This window comes from Molothrus aeneus, chromosome 5, assembly GCF_037042795.1.
Source record: "Molothrus aeneus isolate 106 chromosome 5, BPBGC_Maene_1.0, whole genome shotgun sequence".
Classification (NCBI taxonomy): domain Eukaryota; kingdom Metazoa; phylum Chordata; class Aves; order Passeriformes; family Icteridae; genus Molothrus; species Molothrus aeneus.
In genome coordinates this window covers 17,822,304-17,839,470 of record NC_089650.1, presented here as the reverse complement: position 1 = coordinate 17,839,470, position 17,167 = coordinate 17,822,304, and positions in this window count along the sequence as shown.

The following is a 17,167-nucleotide window of genomic DNA, read 5'->3' as shown; positions in this document are numbered from 1 at the left end:
AACTCTCCAATAACTTTACTGAGGGCTGAGTAAACTCATAGTTAAAATTCTTTCTTAACAACAGACTGAAGTTGGAAGACACAGTTTGTCTGATTTGGAAGCCTCTGTCTCCTTTGAGAAAGCAAAGTTTCATATTAATATATTATTTGAAATTCACCTCCTAACCCATATCAGACTGAGGATCTTGGAATTCTCTGTGCCTTTGAAAATTTCTTCCTTGGACAAGTGGTCCTGAGGCCCTTAGCAGAGCTGAATCACTTCACTTGCTTCAGTCTCAGTGAATGTGACCTGCAGGCCTGCAGTCTCATCCAGTGTCAAGAGACGTTAATTTCCCAGGGTTCAGATTCGTAAAGGCATTTAGGCTCTCCAATAGTCTTATACAATCCAAATGATTGAGGAACCTAAAACTTAATTATAAAACTAATTTAAATGTAAAGCTTTAAAACTAGAGTACTTTGAAACGCCACAAGACCTTTATAGACCTAGACCCCCCAAGACAAGAAGTATTTAATCTTCAGTGTTTTCACTAGAATAAGATGCTAATCAGTACCTAGGTGTCTTTCAAAATAAGACTTTATTTTCTAAATTACATATGAGCTTTCAAGAAATTGTCCATTGACCTTTATTTCAATGCCTTCAAAAATGCTTGTAGTCCTTTATTTTTATCAGTCATCTCTGTGTGAAAAACTCTGGAGCTCTAAATAGTCCCTGTGTAGTAATTCAGAACACAACTCAAGATGTTTAGCATTAGCTAGAGGTTTGGGGTTCTTTCTTAAGCTTTATTTGTTCTCCAGCTTTTATGGAATTTATCAGAATTTATGTTCTTGTATGTGTAAATAGACACCCTGCTGCCGTGGCAGTAGATGGTCCATAAATCAGGGGAATAAATAAACAAACAGACTGGGCCTGATTCACCAGGATGAAGGCATCATATGAAGCTCCCAAGTGTTTCCTCTTGTTTTAGCATTTCTTTTGGGATCATCACTTGAAACAGCTTACTTTGCTTTACAAAGTGAGTATTGCTATATTTTTTAAATTTGTTGTTGTTGTTGTTGTTGTTGGGGCTTTGTTTGTGTTTTGGTTTTGTTTGGCTGCTTTTTTGGTTTTTGATTTTTGGTAGTAGTCTATCTTTGGAACATCCTGTTGAGATCAGTTGGAAGCACTAGGACTCCGAGTGTCTTCTAATCAACAGAGAAGACCTTCCATTGTCAACTGCTTCTCCAGCTTAGGAAGCATCCATGGCCAGGAGCACAAGTGTGGAAGAAGAGCAAAGGATTTCATAAGTCTGCTGTTGCAGAGCAATGTCCAGCACCGGGTGTCTAATGGTACTTCCATGCATGATCAAATAAATTACCATAGTCTCAATTTCAAAAAGGTCAGGATTGACTTTATCAATTGTGTTACTATTTTGATGTTTATTCCTCACATTTCTTTGAATGGAGGCTTGCTGCTATCTCCCAGCAGATATTTGTTCCAATCTGCTCCCTTGAACCTTAGCATCCTTTTCAAATTTGGGAAAGCATCAGTGGATTGTATGCATGCAGCTGTGAAGTAAATACCTCCTGTAGCTTTGTTTTTCTTTGGTGGTTTTTTGTTTTGTTTTTCTTTTTAACAAAGATGACTATTAACTGTTGTGGAGGGCAGATCTCATAACTGAGTGTGGGAAGTGGTTCACAGTTTCCATCTACTTATTACTGTGAAATGCTGACCTGCAAATTTTGCAGGCATTCCCACAACCTCTGAAGTAGTACTCCAGCAGGACATAAATACAGCCCTTCTGCTGTCTGCAGTATCAGAGTAGATTCTCAGCTTATCAGCAGGGAAAGCAGAGTACATGTTGGGATACTGGGAGCCCAGAGAGCTAATATCTTCAGAATTAAACACACTTGCATGAAAATTACCTAGAGCACACCTACACTTCCTAGTTACACATCATCTGTATAATCCAAGGGTTTAACTGGGATTTTGCTGAGCCTGTGCTGACTCTCTGATGCAGAGAAAGCTTCAGCTATTACTACTAGTAGTGATTATGACCTCTAGATATTGAGATTTATCTTATCCATACTGGTTCAGATAATGTGTCAGATTCATAATGTTGCTGATGTTGCATTCTCATGGAGACTCTTGGAATAAATACAACATGCCAGAGCTAAGCAGAGGAACAACATTTCCTTCAGCAGTAGCAGAGTTAAAGTGAAACAAGCAGCATGGTAATAGTCTCTGCTATTTCAGTGACACTGGGCTTTTTCTGCTTATGTTACTATTTCTGATAAACACCTTTGCAGTTTTTACTCTGCATGGCACCTTCACCTTTCAATAGGTTCCCATTAAAACCCACAATTACTTTTGCATTGTTTTCCTCCAAAGTCACATTAAGGCCATCAAAGCTGTTGACACCCCCCCAAAAACCTTGAGTCTGGCCGAGCAGCTGCTGCATGTGCTCTGGCCATGGTTACTGAGCTCCTCATCACTGTCTCACAGCCCTGCGTGCTCAGGGAAAGAGCCATGGGTTTCTTTTGTGTTTGTATAACCCTTAGCACAGCAGAGTCCTGGTTCAGAATTAGGATGGATGGATAGATCCTCCCACATTTCAAAAAAACAAATAATAATGACATTGGAAAGAAGGAAAATGTACAGCAGAAATAGCTGCATTACCAATTGATGCAAGTCAGAGGGATGGTATTAAATTTAACCTCCTACAACACTCCAGAGTTAATTTGAGGTCCGTGGGATTTTTAAGAAGAAACACGGCCTACTTTTCTGAATACTTAGACAAAAGGGTTTTTGTTAAAATGTACTAAACTTGCATTAAGAACAAAATAAATTTAAAGATTAAAATTTCCTCAAATTAAAAGCTTGAATAAGCATTTTGGGGGAAGGAAGAGAATCTCTGCTCCTGGATTTGCATAAAACCTTTTAATGGAGGGTTTTATTTAAAGCCCCCTGGTAACTCCTGGGGAGCTAACATTTTCTTTGGGAGAATGGAAGAAGTCAAATGCTGAAGTTTGCTTCTGTGACCATTTTTACTGAAATTAATTCTGGGGTTTTGTGACAGAGACAGCATGCATGTTTTTATGGTTGAGCATAAGGACTGATGATTGCTCCTATATATGGGCTTTTTTATGCTTTTCAGGCTTATACTCTGTTTTGTGCCTTCTCTTTCTCACCTGAGCTTCGTGTAAAAACTCTCTGAAGCAGAAACCAAAACTCCAATTGCTCCTGGCCTCCATAACAGAGAGTTATCTTTCTCTGGTGAATATTTAAATGTGTATCCTAGTAAAGGAAGCAAATCAAGAGGAGGTTTTGAGGGAGTATAATTCTTAAGTATCCTGTAACCCAGGGATAAGGGCTGGGCTGAACCTCCTGATCTGGGGAGGGGGTGGAGAAGGTTCCTGTGATTAATTTCCTTTAGAAATGCCCTTGTATGAAAGATAAGAAACTAAAAAGAAGAATCTGAGCATGCAGGAAGAGAAATTGTTACTCAAATGAAGCTTTTGCTACAGCAGAGACATCAGTAACAACTTTCTCCTGAAGATTTATTAGTGGTGAATAAGACAGGGTGGAAGAGCCAGCACAGCTGCCTTTGCATGGCAAAAAAGACAGTCAAGATCTTGATAGAGGGAGTGGGCACTGGAGATAGGGGAATGGAAGCTGGAGCCAGGTTGTGGTTACCTCATGCTCATAAACTCTTTGGCTTGCACGAAAATTGCTGGCCAGGGGTGCAGTGTGAGCTGTAAGCAGCATCACTCCAGCAGAGCAGCATCATTAAAAATTCACGTGCTGAAACATAGCTACTGTGGCTCTACATACATATCCTGGGCTTTATGAGACTCAACAGCTTCAGGGAGGTATTTCTGAGCTTAATCCAGTGTAGGGATTGCTGATTTGCTCACCAAACAGTGTGGGGAAATAGCTTATAATGCTTTGCCCTAAGATCCCAGCTGTGAGGTGGATCCCCACAGTAGTTTGCATGGAGGTGGGTGAGGCAGAGCCATGGGTTTTGCCTGCAGAGCACTACATTACTGCAGCAGGATCATCTGACAGATATTTTAAAGAGATGCTCTTTTGCTACAGCAAAGAGGGAGTGGATAATTGCACCATAGGGACACCCCTGGCATCCAGCCATTTATAGTTAATCAGAATTATTCATCTGTTTGGTAAACTTTTATTTCTTTTATAACAAGTGGGAAAATTGACTAAGTATGCAACAAAGAGTTACAGTAAACACACCAGACTGGGAAGCCTGTGGAGACAAGGTAAGGAGCATGCAAAGGAATCATTTACCAGGCTTGTTTTCAGGTGGAAATGCTGAGCACAGGAAGTCTGCTCCTATTCTTTATGTTGAGACTGGTCAATGTATCTCCACTATATCCCTGAGATGGGTTGTATTTTAATAGGCCTGGCTTCCACAGAGAGCAGCTTAATGCTCCACCTGACAGATGATGCTTTGCTGGAAGGCTGGCAGCTCCTGCCAGGGCAGCATCTTGCTGAGGTGGAAGTGTGGTGTCAGCAGCAGGGAAGAGTCCAGTTCAAGGTGTCCATTTCTCTTGTACACACACACACACACACACACACACACACACACACAGCCTGTCTTCTGAAAGGGTTAGCAGAAGGGAGGAGGAAAGCAGCAAGACCTATATATAGGCACAGCTGGCTGATGCTGTAACTTTAGCCCTTCACAGCCTATTTGCTACAGTCAGAGTTTCAGCTTTAATGAGTATGATGGTGAAAACTGATCTTCTCTGTCCACACAGGCATTCACAGGGGTGGTTGAAACCAGAAAAAAGCTAAAAAGCAGAAGGGGCCAAAAGCAGGGTCTCCATCTGCCCAGCTGGACATCACACATAGATGGTTCCCCATCTAGGCCCATTCTCACCTGTAGCATTTTCTCTAAACCAATGGTGGAGTTTCCTCAGCAGAAATCTGCTGTATTATTCTAGGAATAATATTTCCTCATTATCAGCCAAGAGGGTCTGATGGACCAAAGGGAATAAGTCTCTGCTGAGAAAGAAAGACCGTTGGTCTGGCATGTGGCATTCATGACCCAACTGTGAATCACAGGTGTGTGAAAGACCATCGACCTTTCCACCCTGCTGGGCACACATACCCTGTTTATTTCCTCTCTCCAGAACTAAGCTTCCTTGCTACATGAAGAAGGAAAGAGCACAGAAATAGCAAGTAGAAATCCAAGAGTTGCCAGGATAACTCCCTATTCTCATGATAGACAGATTTATTAAATACTTCCAGCCATCTGAGAAGCCCAGACCAAGGATCTTACAATGAGTCCTATTACAGGGAAACAAAAAATATATTAAGCTTTCTACCATTATCACCGATACCTGCAGCTTGACTCTTGACTATTTATTTGTTACCCTCATTTCCTGAGGAAACAAGCCTCATCAAATCATTCTTCTGCCCTGCTGCTTTCCTACATCCTAAAGCCATTGTCCATTTTCAAGCAACCTTTCAGGAGGTTTCAGAGATTTGAAACACCTGTGCCTTGTAAGAATCGGGTAAGAATAGAGGGAAGAGATCCAAATCAATGTCATCATAGCAGGATAGGTTTCAGAGTGAGCTCTGTGGTTGCCTGCTTTGCTCAGCCTGCCCATGCAGGTCTGTTGCCCAACGATTTTCTCTCCTGGATTAGGGGCACAGGAGGAGATGCAAGTCTCATGATGCAGCCGAGGAAGTGGACAGGCTATGAAAAGTCCTGTAAGCAATAACATTGTACAGGAATTGGGGAACAGAGAGTTGGGGGCGGCTTGTAGAGAAGGGGGATATTAAGGCAGGCATTACTAATCCTGCTACTTCCAGAGCATGGTATTTGTGGTGGTATCAGCAGCACTAGCTCCACCACAACCCCAGCCATAGGATCTGGTCATCCATAGGACTGATTAAAAGACAGTCCCTCCCCCAAAGGACTGCTCACTAAAAGCTTCCTGGCCATTTTTGTGGAGTCATTTAGGTCTTCTTTCATTGCATTTAAGCCTTCTTTCATTTAAGCTTATCACCCATCAAAATCATTAAAAGAAAACCCTTGGCTTCATCTGGGCTGTTTTCCAAATCAGATCCCAGGCCGTGTGTCTGGTTGTACAAAATACCTGTGCAGTGAAGTGAGGAGTGAGGTGGTATTGTGGTAAATACCCCACACAGGCCTGAGTGGTGTGCCCTGAGTATCAAAGCAAACCTGTGCAGTTAAACAGTGTATTGAAATTTCCAGTAACAATTTAGGAACGTACAGGGCAATATTTCAGATAATGAGGCAAACTTATCTACTTGTCAAAAGTCAAACCTGTAAATTTAAAGGACCCTATTCTATTTTGCCTGAAAGGAGAAAGGAGTTAGGAGAGATTTTATTGAGGTATTCATAATTACATGAGAAACAGTGAAAACTAATCAGTCTGTGCTTTTCATATTGTCACATAGTGCAAGAACAAGGGGACTCTTAAAATGTAAATTAATAAGCAGTACATTTAGCGCTCAAATGTTTTTAGTGAATCATGTTACAATTATAGTATATATAAATAATCCACCAATTTCCATAAAACTATCTGATAAAATTCACCCATTACAATAGTTCATTTCCCAATTCACTTTTCATTATTCAAAATCCTTTAGAAACCCAAGGGAAGCTGTTGGCCAGGGATTGTAAAAGGCTGTATATTTAGAACAAATCTGAGGAGTGGACTGACTTGTGCAGCATGTACTCCTCTTTACAAATTCACAATCCTAGGAAGCTAAGGACACTAATGCAAAGACTGTTTAAAAGGAAGGGAAAAAAGAGCCCACACTGGATAATTTCATGACCATTAGTAACATTTGTATCTATACAAGCTAAGATAATTATAATGGTAATCATATCTCATGCTTCAGAGCCTAAAGTGATTGCCTACTGAGGCCAGGGAAGCCTTGGAGAGTTTCCATTGAAAGGAGGATTAGAAATGCTTAAGATTATTTAATTTGGTCATATTGGACATAGCAGAAAGAAGCCACTTATTTCCCCTTTTAAATGCTTTTCCTTTCTCTTTTCTGAATCAGTTTCTTCCCTGTTTGCTTGACCTGTAACCTGGTATCCCCACTGGCATCTGCACTTTTCCTTGCCCATCTGTTTCGTGCCTGGGTCTTCAAGTTTTTTCCCCAGACCAGTCTCCCAGTATCTCAGCCCATTCCTCTCTTGGGCTCATTCACTAGACAGCACCCCTTGAATGTGAAGAAGCTTTTCTTGCGTCCAGTGACCTTGACGAGACTTCATTAGCAATCCCTGCTCTCACCCAGCTCCTCCCCAAGCAGCCTCAGCCTGTCTCCTTTCTTTGTGTGTGAACAGCTCCTTCCAGCATAGGAACCTTTTCAAAGCAAGTTCTCCAGCTGTTGGTATTTCTCTGCCCCAATCATTCCCCTAAGAGCCACAGTCTCTATTATCACAATACCGGCATCAAACAGAACAGTCTCATTTTACTGTTTTAAAGACTAGAGGAAGTGAGTAAAGAATTGGAAATGCCTCATGTTGCCTTTTAGCCATTTCAAAAGTTACTGCAGGATCTGATCATCTGATTTTCTCCTTTCCTATCCTTCTGTCTTTTTGTACCTTCATTACATGATGAATCCATATGGGGCCAGATCCAGAAAATCTCTCACAGAGAATTTTAGATGCTTCCACAAGATTAGATCTCCACTGACTTCAGTGAACCTACGTGTGTAATAACACATGTGAGAGAATGTCAGAAAGCAGCCTAAGGCAAAGAAGATGTGGTCATTCTCCACACTTACCAAAAAAATGAGACAGGAAAGAAATAGTATCCTTTTATTACTCTGTGCCACCTGCTCACAACAACATGGAATAATTGACAACAAAGGCCTGCTATTTTCCTCCCCATGCATTGCTGCTGAGCTGGAGCTGCTGAGCTCTTTATGCCAAAGATGTGACTGTAAGGTAGTTCACTTTAAGACATTTCAGAAGAAGAAAAGTAATAACTTGAGAACTGAAGGTAGCTGCGATAAAGGTATGGAGAATTATAAATAATAAAAGGAAGGCAAAGGAAGCACTACTAGTCAGCCTTTTTGATAATAAAAGAGAAATTGGTGGCCTTTGAATGAAATTACAAAGCAACACATTGTGAGTGGATGAAAGGCGATGTTTACAAAAGGTATAATTAAACCATAATATTCACTGGTCTAGATATTGAGAATGATCACTCCCCATGTTCTAGTGGTTCAGCATTTATATAAATAAAAAGAACATCTGCAAGGACACCAGCTAAATACAATTACAAGGGCTATCAATTCTCATGCTTCAGGGCATGGTTACCTGCTGAGGTCAGGAAGAAATTTCTTCATGGTATAGCACTAAAAAGTAAAATCCATTATTGAGCATTGATGAGTATTGGACACCTTATTAGGAGGACCTTTAATCTGCTCCCCTATGCAATTTTTTTGTTCCCCCATATAAAAAATCAGTGAAGCATTTAGGTGTGTGCTTAAATTCCATTTTAAAATCAATAGGACTTAAATGTGCATAAATGTAAGTGCTCAATTAAGATGTTTCCAGAATAGATATATTAATCAACTACTTCGATTTTTAGAGGTATTGAAGCAGTTTTTGGTTCTTGTCTGATGTTTGGTGTCCAAATAAACCTGTAAAACTTACTGTATCTCTTATATTATCAACTCTGCAGAAACTCCAAACAATAACATGCTGTCAGTTCTAAAAAACTTAAACCTTTAATCTCAAAAACTCAAAAATTTGTGACTATAGCTCTACAATTCATGTGTACAGGTAGTCCAATATGTATACAGACATAATCACACAGGTCTAAAATAGGGTATTCATCTCTGGGTTTTCTTTTGTGGGAATAAAATGAACTTTGACATCTGCTATAGTCTCCTCCCTCATGTTTGTATCCCACTGGTTTGTCTTGCAGTTCTAGGCAAGGTGTCGGCCAGACATGGAAGACATTTGAAGATTTAAGCTGGCCTTTAAACTTTGAAGCCCATCCCTTTTTACCCTTCTTTCTTCTTAGAGGAGATATCATTCAACCCTCACAATTTTTTGGAGTCAGTAGGTGGGCCCTGAATACAGAGGAAGCACAGCGTTGATCTGGTCTCCTACAGAGCCAGGACATAGCAGATACTCCCAGTGTGGGAAGGGCTTTGATCTGGAGAAGGTCACAGAGAAGTACAAACAGAAGCTTGAGTGTTATTCATAGTCCTTCTCAAATGTTGCTGACAGGTGGTTAAAGGGTTTGATAGATAAAGGAGACAGGGGTAACTGAAGAAGCTGAAAAATAGATGTTACCAAAAAAACAGGATCTTGCAGCTTATAGATTTACTCAGTGAAAAGGCAACTTAAAATATGGCCATAATGGCAGGAGAGATTCCTCCCCTATGGGTCTGTCTCCTCTGTTTTCCTCACTGGACCAATTACTCCTTTTGGAGAGGCTGTGGCAGGTCACTGGGGGTGGCTGGGAGAGCTCCAGCGATGCACAGCAGGCAGTAATTCTTCCTTCCAGAGGCTGAACGTTCAGCCTGAGCAGCACTCAGAGGGACCTACACGCTGAGATCAAGGGAACATTTCCAATGACTTATGGAGGAGCTGAAACTAGGCCTTTATGGAATACTAAATAATTAAATCAGACCTCATGGAGACCTCTAACACTTAAAAATCAGCACTTAATATCACACAGAAAGGCATAATTTTCAGATCTGTGCTAATAAGAAAAACCATAAATTGAAGGATTTTTCTTAAACAGCTCCTTTCTTCCCCTGATTGTTAAACATAACAGTAAAGATGTTGCCTGCAGTAGTCAGGCATACATCTTGAATTGCTATTTTCTACCAGCTTCATTTAAGATAAAATTTAAACTGCTTAATTTAAATGCACAACCTTAGATGCCTATAAAAGACTGATTTGCGGGAAGTATTAAGCAGATGCTTTCTGCAAATCTGTTCTACTTTAGTCATTTCTAGTTCAGTGTTCAAAACATTTCCAGCCTGGTACCTGACCAAATTGAATACTTCTGTGATGAAAGAACAGGCTTGGTAGATGAGAGGAAAGCAGTGGGCATTGTCTACCTGGACTTTCCTAAGGCTATCAAGGAAAGCTTAATCCTGTAAAATCCTCATAGACAAGTTGTTGCAGTTTGGGCTGGATGAGCAGACAGTGAGCTGGATAAAACTGTCTGAACAGCTGGGCCCAGAGGGTGGTGATCCTCTGGCACAAAGTATATGTGGAGGCCAGTAAGTACCAGTGTGCCCCAGAGGGCAATACTTAGTCTGATTCTGATTAACATCTTCATTAATTATTTGGATAATGAGGCAGAGTGTACCATCTGCAGGTTTGCCAATGACACAAAACTGGGACTAGGGGCTGATACTCCAGAGGGCTGTGCTCCCATCCCAGAGGGACCTTGGCAGGCTGGAGAAATGACCTGGCAGAAACCTCACAAAATTCTACAGGGGAACCCAGGCACCAGTAAATGCTGAACATTGTCTTGCTGGAAAACAGCACAACAGAAAAGCACCTGGGATCCTGTTGGACGTTGCGTTGAGAATATGCCAGCAGCATGCCCTTGCAGCAAAGGCCAGTGACATCCTGGGCTGCATTAGGAGCAATGTTGCCATCAGGTCCAGGGAGGGGATGGTTCCCCTCCACTCACCACTGGGGAGATCACATCTGGAGTGCTGGGTCTAGTTTTGGGCTGACCAATAGAAGAGAGACATGGACACATTGGAGAAAGTCCAGTGAAGTCCACTAAGATGATGAAGGGACGGGAGTGCCACACATGAAAGGAAAGGCTGGGAAAGCTGACACTGCTCAGCACAGGAAAGAGAAGGCTTGGAGGAGGATCTTACTATTTTATACAAATTTCTATAAGGAGGGTGCAAAGAAGATAGAGCCAAGCGCCCTTCAGGGGTTTTTAGTGACAGGAGAAGGGACAATGGGCACAAACTGAAACACAGGAGGTTCTCTGTAAGCATCAGAAAATACTTTTTTGCTATGAGGGTAACGAAGCACTGGCACAGATTGTCCAGGGAGACTGTGGAGTCTCCACCATTGGAGATATTTGAAACTCATCTGGAGATGGTCCTGAAGAACTTGATGTAGGTGGCCCTGTTTGAACCAGAGCAGAGACAAGATGACCTCCAGAGGCCACTTCCAATCTCACCCGTTCTGTAATTCTCTGGTAACCAAAAGTCACAGATACAATTGCATGTCTTAGCCTAGACTCTTCTGTTTAAGCCAAGAGAGAGTTAAAAACTTTCTGAAGAAGTTTCCATGTATTAGATTTCCTTTATCCTTTAGAAAGGCCTAATATGTTGAAAACTCCCTTGCACATGTAATGTTCTCCATAGTCCTAGTAATGTAGAAGAACAGAATTGGCTCAGAATTTCCTAGTCTTCTAAACCATTAGCATTTCCTATAGAATAGTATATTTACTTATGATTTCATTTTAATATGGGATTTATAAAGACAGTATCAAAATGTGTACAGCACTTCTAAAGAGTTCATCTTTCTGTATCTCCACTCTGCTGTCATCAGACAGAGCTCTACATCCCTTTCCTCTGCAGGTCTCATTTTCTGGGAGGGCTGCAGAAGTTCAGCACTCTCTGGGTTAACACTCAACAGAAGTGAAAATCTTTATCTCACAGTGTGTGGACAAATTGGTTTTGAAACAGCTACAGAGGGTCATCAATTCTTCAAACAGACACGGCGTGAGTATCCCATAAACTGAAACAGCCGGTGCTGCACGGATTCATCTGGAGAGGTTATTATTAGGGAACTGGGGGTGCTTTCAAATGCAGAGATGTAATTTATCATGACCAGGTTTTGTTAGGAAGGAATTTAGACAGTTTTTGTTACTGCAACCTAATAAGTCATTTTATCAGCATATTTGTTTCCTCGACTGCTGACACCTTGGCAACTTTCATACCTTCTTAGTATCACACAGCAGGAAAAAAACTGACAAATAAAGAGAAATCACTGGTTGTGAACTCACTGAAATTGCATATTCCATCTGGGAAGCTTGGATAATGCAGTTCAGTTATAAAGCAGAGTCCATTGAAGGTACACAGGTCTCTTGCTCTCTCTCTGTGTCTCATCTTTTGCAGTATAAAGAAGGAAGACTCTGTAACTAAGGGAATATGTCATGGAATCCTTCCCAGATGCTTAGCTACTGTGTTCCTCAATACAGAATAGGCAAGGTCCTTAGAGGAAGCCCAGGGTAAATGACAGCACAGCTGGGCCTCCCTGCTTTACTCCTTCACCAAATATTGGAAGACATACAGAGGTATCTGCCTTACCCTAGTTAGATCTCTGGACCTCTGCATAACCTAGGGTGACAAACAGGTGTTTGCTCCCCTTAGAAAAATCAGCTCCAATTACGTCCTGGAAGATCAATTTCTCCTCATTTAGCTCATCTCTGCTATTGCTGAATAATTAACCACTTATTTGACAAGTACTTTGCATCTTCCCATGCCCCTGAATCCCCAACCACACACACAAACAGAAGGCCAATTAAAAGTTCATTTACCTGTGACCCTCTGGGATGGCCACATGCTGTGAGAGTCAATATATTTTTCTTCTATTAGGGTAGCAGAGCAATTTCTGAGGTTTAGGAGCATCAAGGAAAAGTATCGTGCAGACAGAATGGCAGACCTCCCGTGTGGAGATTAAATGGAGAAAAGCCCCAGCTTTTTTTTCAATTGCTGTAATGAACAAAACAGCCTTAGGAAGGGAAACCACAGCCTGCAGCTGGAAGGGCTTTGTAAATCAGAGACAGCTTCTCAAAGTGTTCCTAAAAGCTGTGACAAAGCTGCAAAAGTACAGAAGGGATTTTCCATTTCCTCTGACAACCACAACAGAGTTAGCAGGCAGCCGGCAGCCATAATCAGTGACACAGGGTCCAATTGTAGCCTGTCACTAGTCTTGTCCCACAAGGTCCAGAACTGAGCCCAGTATTGCTTAACTTGTTCATCAATTACTTGGGTGAAGTGCACTGATGACACCAAGCTGGGAGGAGTGGCCAATGCCCCAGGGGGCTGTGCAGTCCTTCAGAAAGACCTTGACAGGTTAGAGAGATGGGCAGAGAGGAGCTGTCTGAAATTCTGCAAAAATAAATGTAGGGTCCTGCACCAGTACAGGCTGGGGTCCAACCTGCTGGAAAGTAGCTCTGTGGAGAAGGACCTGGAGGTCCTGCTGGACAACAAGCTGTCCATGAGCCAGCAGTGAGCCCTGGGGCCAAGGATGTCTGTGGTGTCCTGGTGTCCTGGGGTGCATTAGGAAGGGAATTTCCAGCAGGTCAAGGGAGATGATCCTGCCCCTCTATTAACCCTAGTGAGGCACATCTGGAGTGCTGTGTCCAATTCTCTGCTCTGTCCAGTACAAGAGAGACGAGGCACAGGGAGGCTGGACCAGATCACTGATGGGGATCCTTTCCAACCTGACCCATTCTCTCATTCTGTGACTTAAGTGAAGTTACTTCTGGTTTTACACCAGCAAAAGTGAAGTTGGAGACAGTGTGAAAGAAATCACCAATGAGAAGGGACAGCTCAATCCATCATTGGTGGACTTCTGCTCACCAATGGCAGTTGTGTGCGCAGGAATGAATGCTCTACTATAGTTAACAAAACCATTTATTATGAGCATACAGAAGTAGTTATGCTCTATTATTTAAGTATTCATAAATAAGCAATTATTTCTTGCTGTACTTTGCAAAAAGCCCCTTGCTTTTCCTTCCAGGTTGAAATTTTCTGGTCAGTTCTGGAAAGTTGACTGGTCAGAAATCCTTTTTGCTTATCTGTAAGCTCTATTTGATACCCTCGGTGTCATTTCAGTTTTAAGGAGAGCACCTGTGTTGAGCTACACTGCTGGAGCTACAGGATAGTCAAAGAGAAGAGCAGAAAACAAGTGGACTGTGCAGGTTATATCCACCTGCCAATGTAAAAATAAACCCTGAGCCAGCCTTATTTGTCTTTTCAAACCACTTCATGTCAGAGAGCAGAAGTCGTGTCAGAGCACAGGACCCCTGCCATGAACAAACAGAGGAATTAATGTTCTCTGTGAGGCAGGGATGGAAACAGGTGATGTGGCATTTGTGACAGCTTCCCTCATCCCTGGGAATTCACAGCACAGTTTTATATCAGTTCAAAGTGAAAACTAAGAACAGTAGGAGAGGCAGAGCTAGAAAGAAGCCTTGGCTTTGGGTGCCTATATCTGAAGTCAGGATATCATCATCGCAGAATATTTACCATGTACATAATTAAACCCCTAAGTGCCAGCTGAACTGGAAATCATGCTGTGTGGTGCCTCTCCTACCATCTGAATGACTGTTAGACAGTTGGCTCTGTTTTGACACAAAAAATGCAGTCCATCATAGGCCCATTCATCTGTCATCTGTTGCCTGCTTGTCTCTCTTCCCATTTAGTTGTGTACAAGATGAAATATTTTCCTCCTGATGCTTGTCTGGTTTTTTTACACTTCATTTTCTTTGCAGTTTTTTACATACCCACAAAGAAATAGCCTCGGAAAGTCACACTGCCAGCCACAGTCATGGATTGACATTATATTGGCTTAAGTAATAAACAGCCATCCTCATATTTTTTCTTTCTCCTTCTCATTACAAAGCTGAAATGAACAAATTGTTAATTAGATGCCAGCCTCTGCCCCTCCTCCCTTCACTTTAAATAACTTGGAGACAAGCAGGGGAAAAGTTACCAGGCATTGTTATGCATTCATTACTGTGACATATTAAGCAGAGAGCCAAAGTAATGATAGAGTACTGCAGCCAAAGAAAATTATCTGTATTGTTACAGGCAATAGAGGCACAGTCAGTTACATGTACATAAACCACAGGTATTATTTAAAGAGCAAGTAGTTATGGGGCCAAGGGACAAGGAGTTTAAGATAAATACTCTCATGAATTATTTATGGGGAGACTGTGGAAGATTTTTTTCCCAGAAAATAATTGCAAAAAGTCGGCACAAATCAGGCTATTTGCTGAGCTGGTCTAAAGGAATACATAAGTATGTTGTGTTTCTGTGCTGAGCTGTGCCAGAGCTGTCTGACCCACTCTGGCAAGGGCAGAAGTTCTCATTTTGTCTGTTTTTACTCCTCAGTGATGAAGAAAATAAGATAAGTGTTTATCCAAGAATTTAAGCTCTACGCGACCCTCTTGATTTGCAAGGACAAAAACCTCCCACATTTTTTTGGAATATTGCCTTCTGGCCTCCTGATGTGTTTTTACATACCACATAGACAGCTCCTGAAGCCCACTTCTTCCTAAAAAGCATTTTCCTTTTCAGTCAATGAAAAAGATGAAGAAACTTTTGAGAACCAGTGTACTCATGATTCATCATGAGTCACGATGCCTCAGTTTTGGAGCACACTAAACATAAAAGTTAAACTTATCTTTCACTTATTTAAGGAAAGAACTGGGAATGGATTTGCAAATATTTTTAGTCATCAGAAGATTCAAGAAAATGTTTTACAGCACCTTGATGGGCACCTCCTGCTCCCAATAGGCACAGATGGACATAATTTGTGCTGTGCTCGTCACAAGACCTTCTCCCTTCCCCCAGTCTCTCTATCTGCCAATGGAATCATACTTCTGCAAAATAACCTGAGTATCTTCTGAACAAAAAATAAATAACTCAGTAAAATGACAAATAGTTAGGATTGGGCACTAGCAACTGCTACATGCTTATTGTACTATGGGCGCTGATTTTCTGGAGGAATCTGTGTGTAAAGATGAAGATGCTATCTCTTAGAGATACTCTGACACAAGGTTCATCAAAGCTTGAAAAGCCACTATATTGCTATCAAAATTTATCAGACCGCATGCCAGACTCCCACTGGCTCTCACCCAGATTCCAAGCTATCTGAGGAATTATTAGCTTAAAAGCTTCTTTAGATCTTGTCAGCGGCATCTAGCTCACCATGGATGTAGATAAAATTCACAGTTCCTGACAAAGGAGATGGGATCTGACTCCAGGGCTCCCTGTCCTATTTTAAGAATGCAAATTCTTAATGGCTGTAATGAGGGATGAGGGTGTTACAATTAAACATATTGAACTGATAATTTTCAGATTTTTTTCTTTTTGAAACAAAAGCTGCAAGTTAAAAAGAGTTTTATGAAATTCTCAGTGAAGGAGAAGGATCAAAATATCAGGGATACATAAGAGATAGGCAGCGAAAATCAAATCAAAATATTTTAACATTATTGAAATGAAATAGATCTCTCTTACTTGAACTAGTTTTTGTGTCTGGGGAGGGTTTCTCACAGCGAACATTTTTAAGAGATTGATTTTTTTATTTTTGCCTAGGTTTGGAATAAATCTAAAATTAAAAAAAAACATTTTGGGACTTGAAGTGTCTCCCACTCAACATCATTAAAAACAACAAAGTAGAACTGCTTGACTCATGTAGTCTGGGCAACATAAACTTTGAATACCTCTGCTTGCCCTGACCAGACTAGCAACATGGTGATTCTACTTATTGCACTTACTGTCACACAGTTAAATTTACCCAAACAGGTATTTAACACTCTACATGGGACCTTGCTAATGGTCTTGATTAACCATCCTCTGAGAGTTTCTTGCATTCACATTGGAACTACTGGTGATTTCAGGCAGTCAAAATATGCATTTATGAAACAGTGAAAAGACAAATGTATGACTGTGTGGAAGAATACAAGCTTTTAAGTTTCACAGATTATGAAAAAGGAAAAAAAAATCCAACCAAATCTCTCTGGGGTTTGTCTAACAAGCTTAATTCAACAGATGAAACAAGATCTTTGCAAGGGGAGCTGCGTTCACCACAGTGTCAGTTCATCAGAGGTGAGGCGGCAATGCTGCTGCCACACGCAGCCTCCTGGATCCCAGGCAATGCCTCACCCACCTGCCTCTCTGCTGACTGGAGATGCTGCCATTTGGGCCTGAGCTGCCATTTGGGCCTAAGCTGCCATTTTCACAGAGCAGGACAACTCTGCTCCTCTCCAGGGCGCTGAGCCCCACTGCGGGCTGGCTCCCGTTGCCAACCTGCTCCTCCCTGCGCAGCCCGGGCGGCTGCATTGGATTATCCAGCTCCTGTGCTTCTGTCCTGACTCCAACTCGGTCCCCCCATGGTCCACACTCTCCTGGGTCCTGTCACAGAGCATCTGAGCTGCTTAAG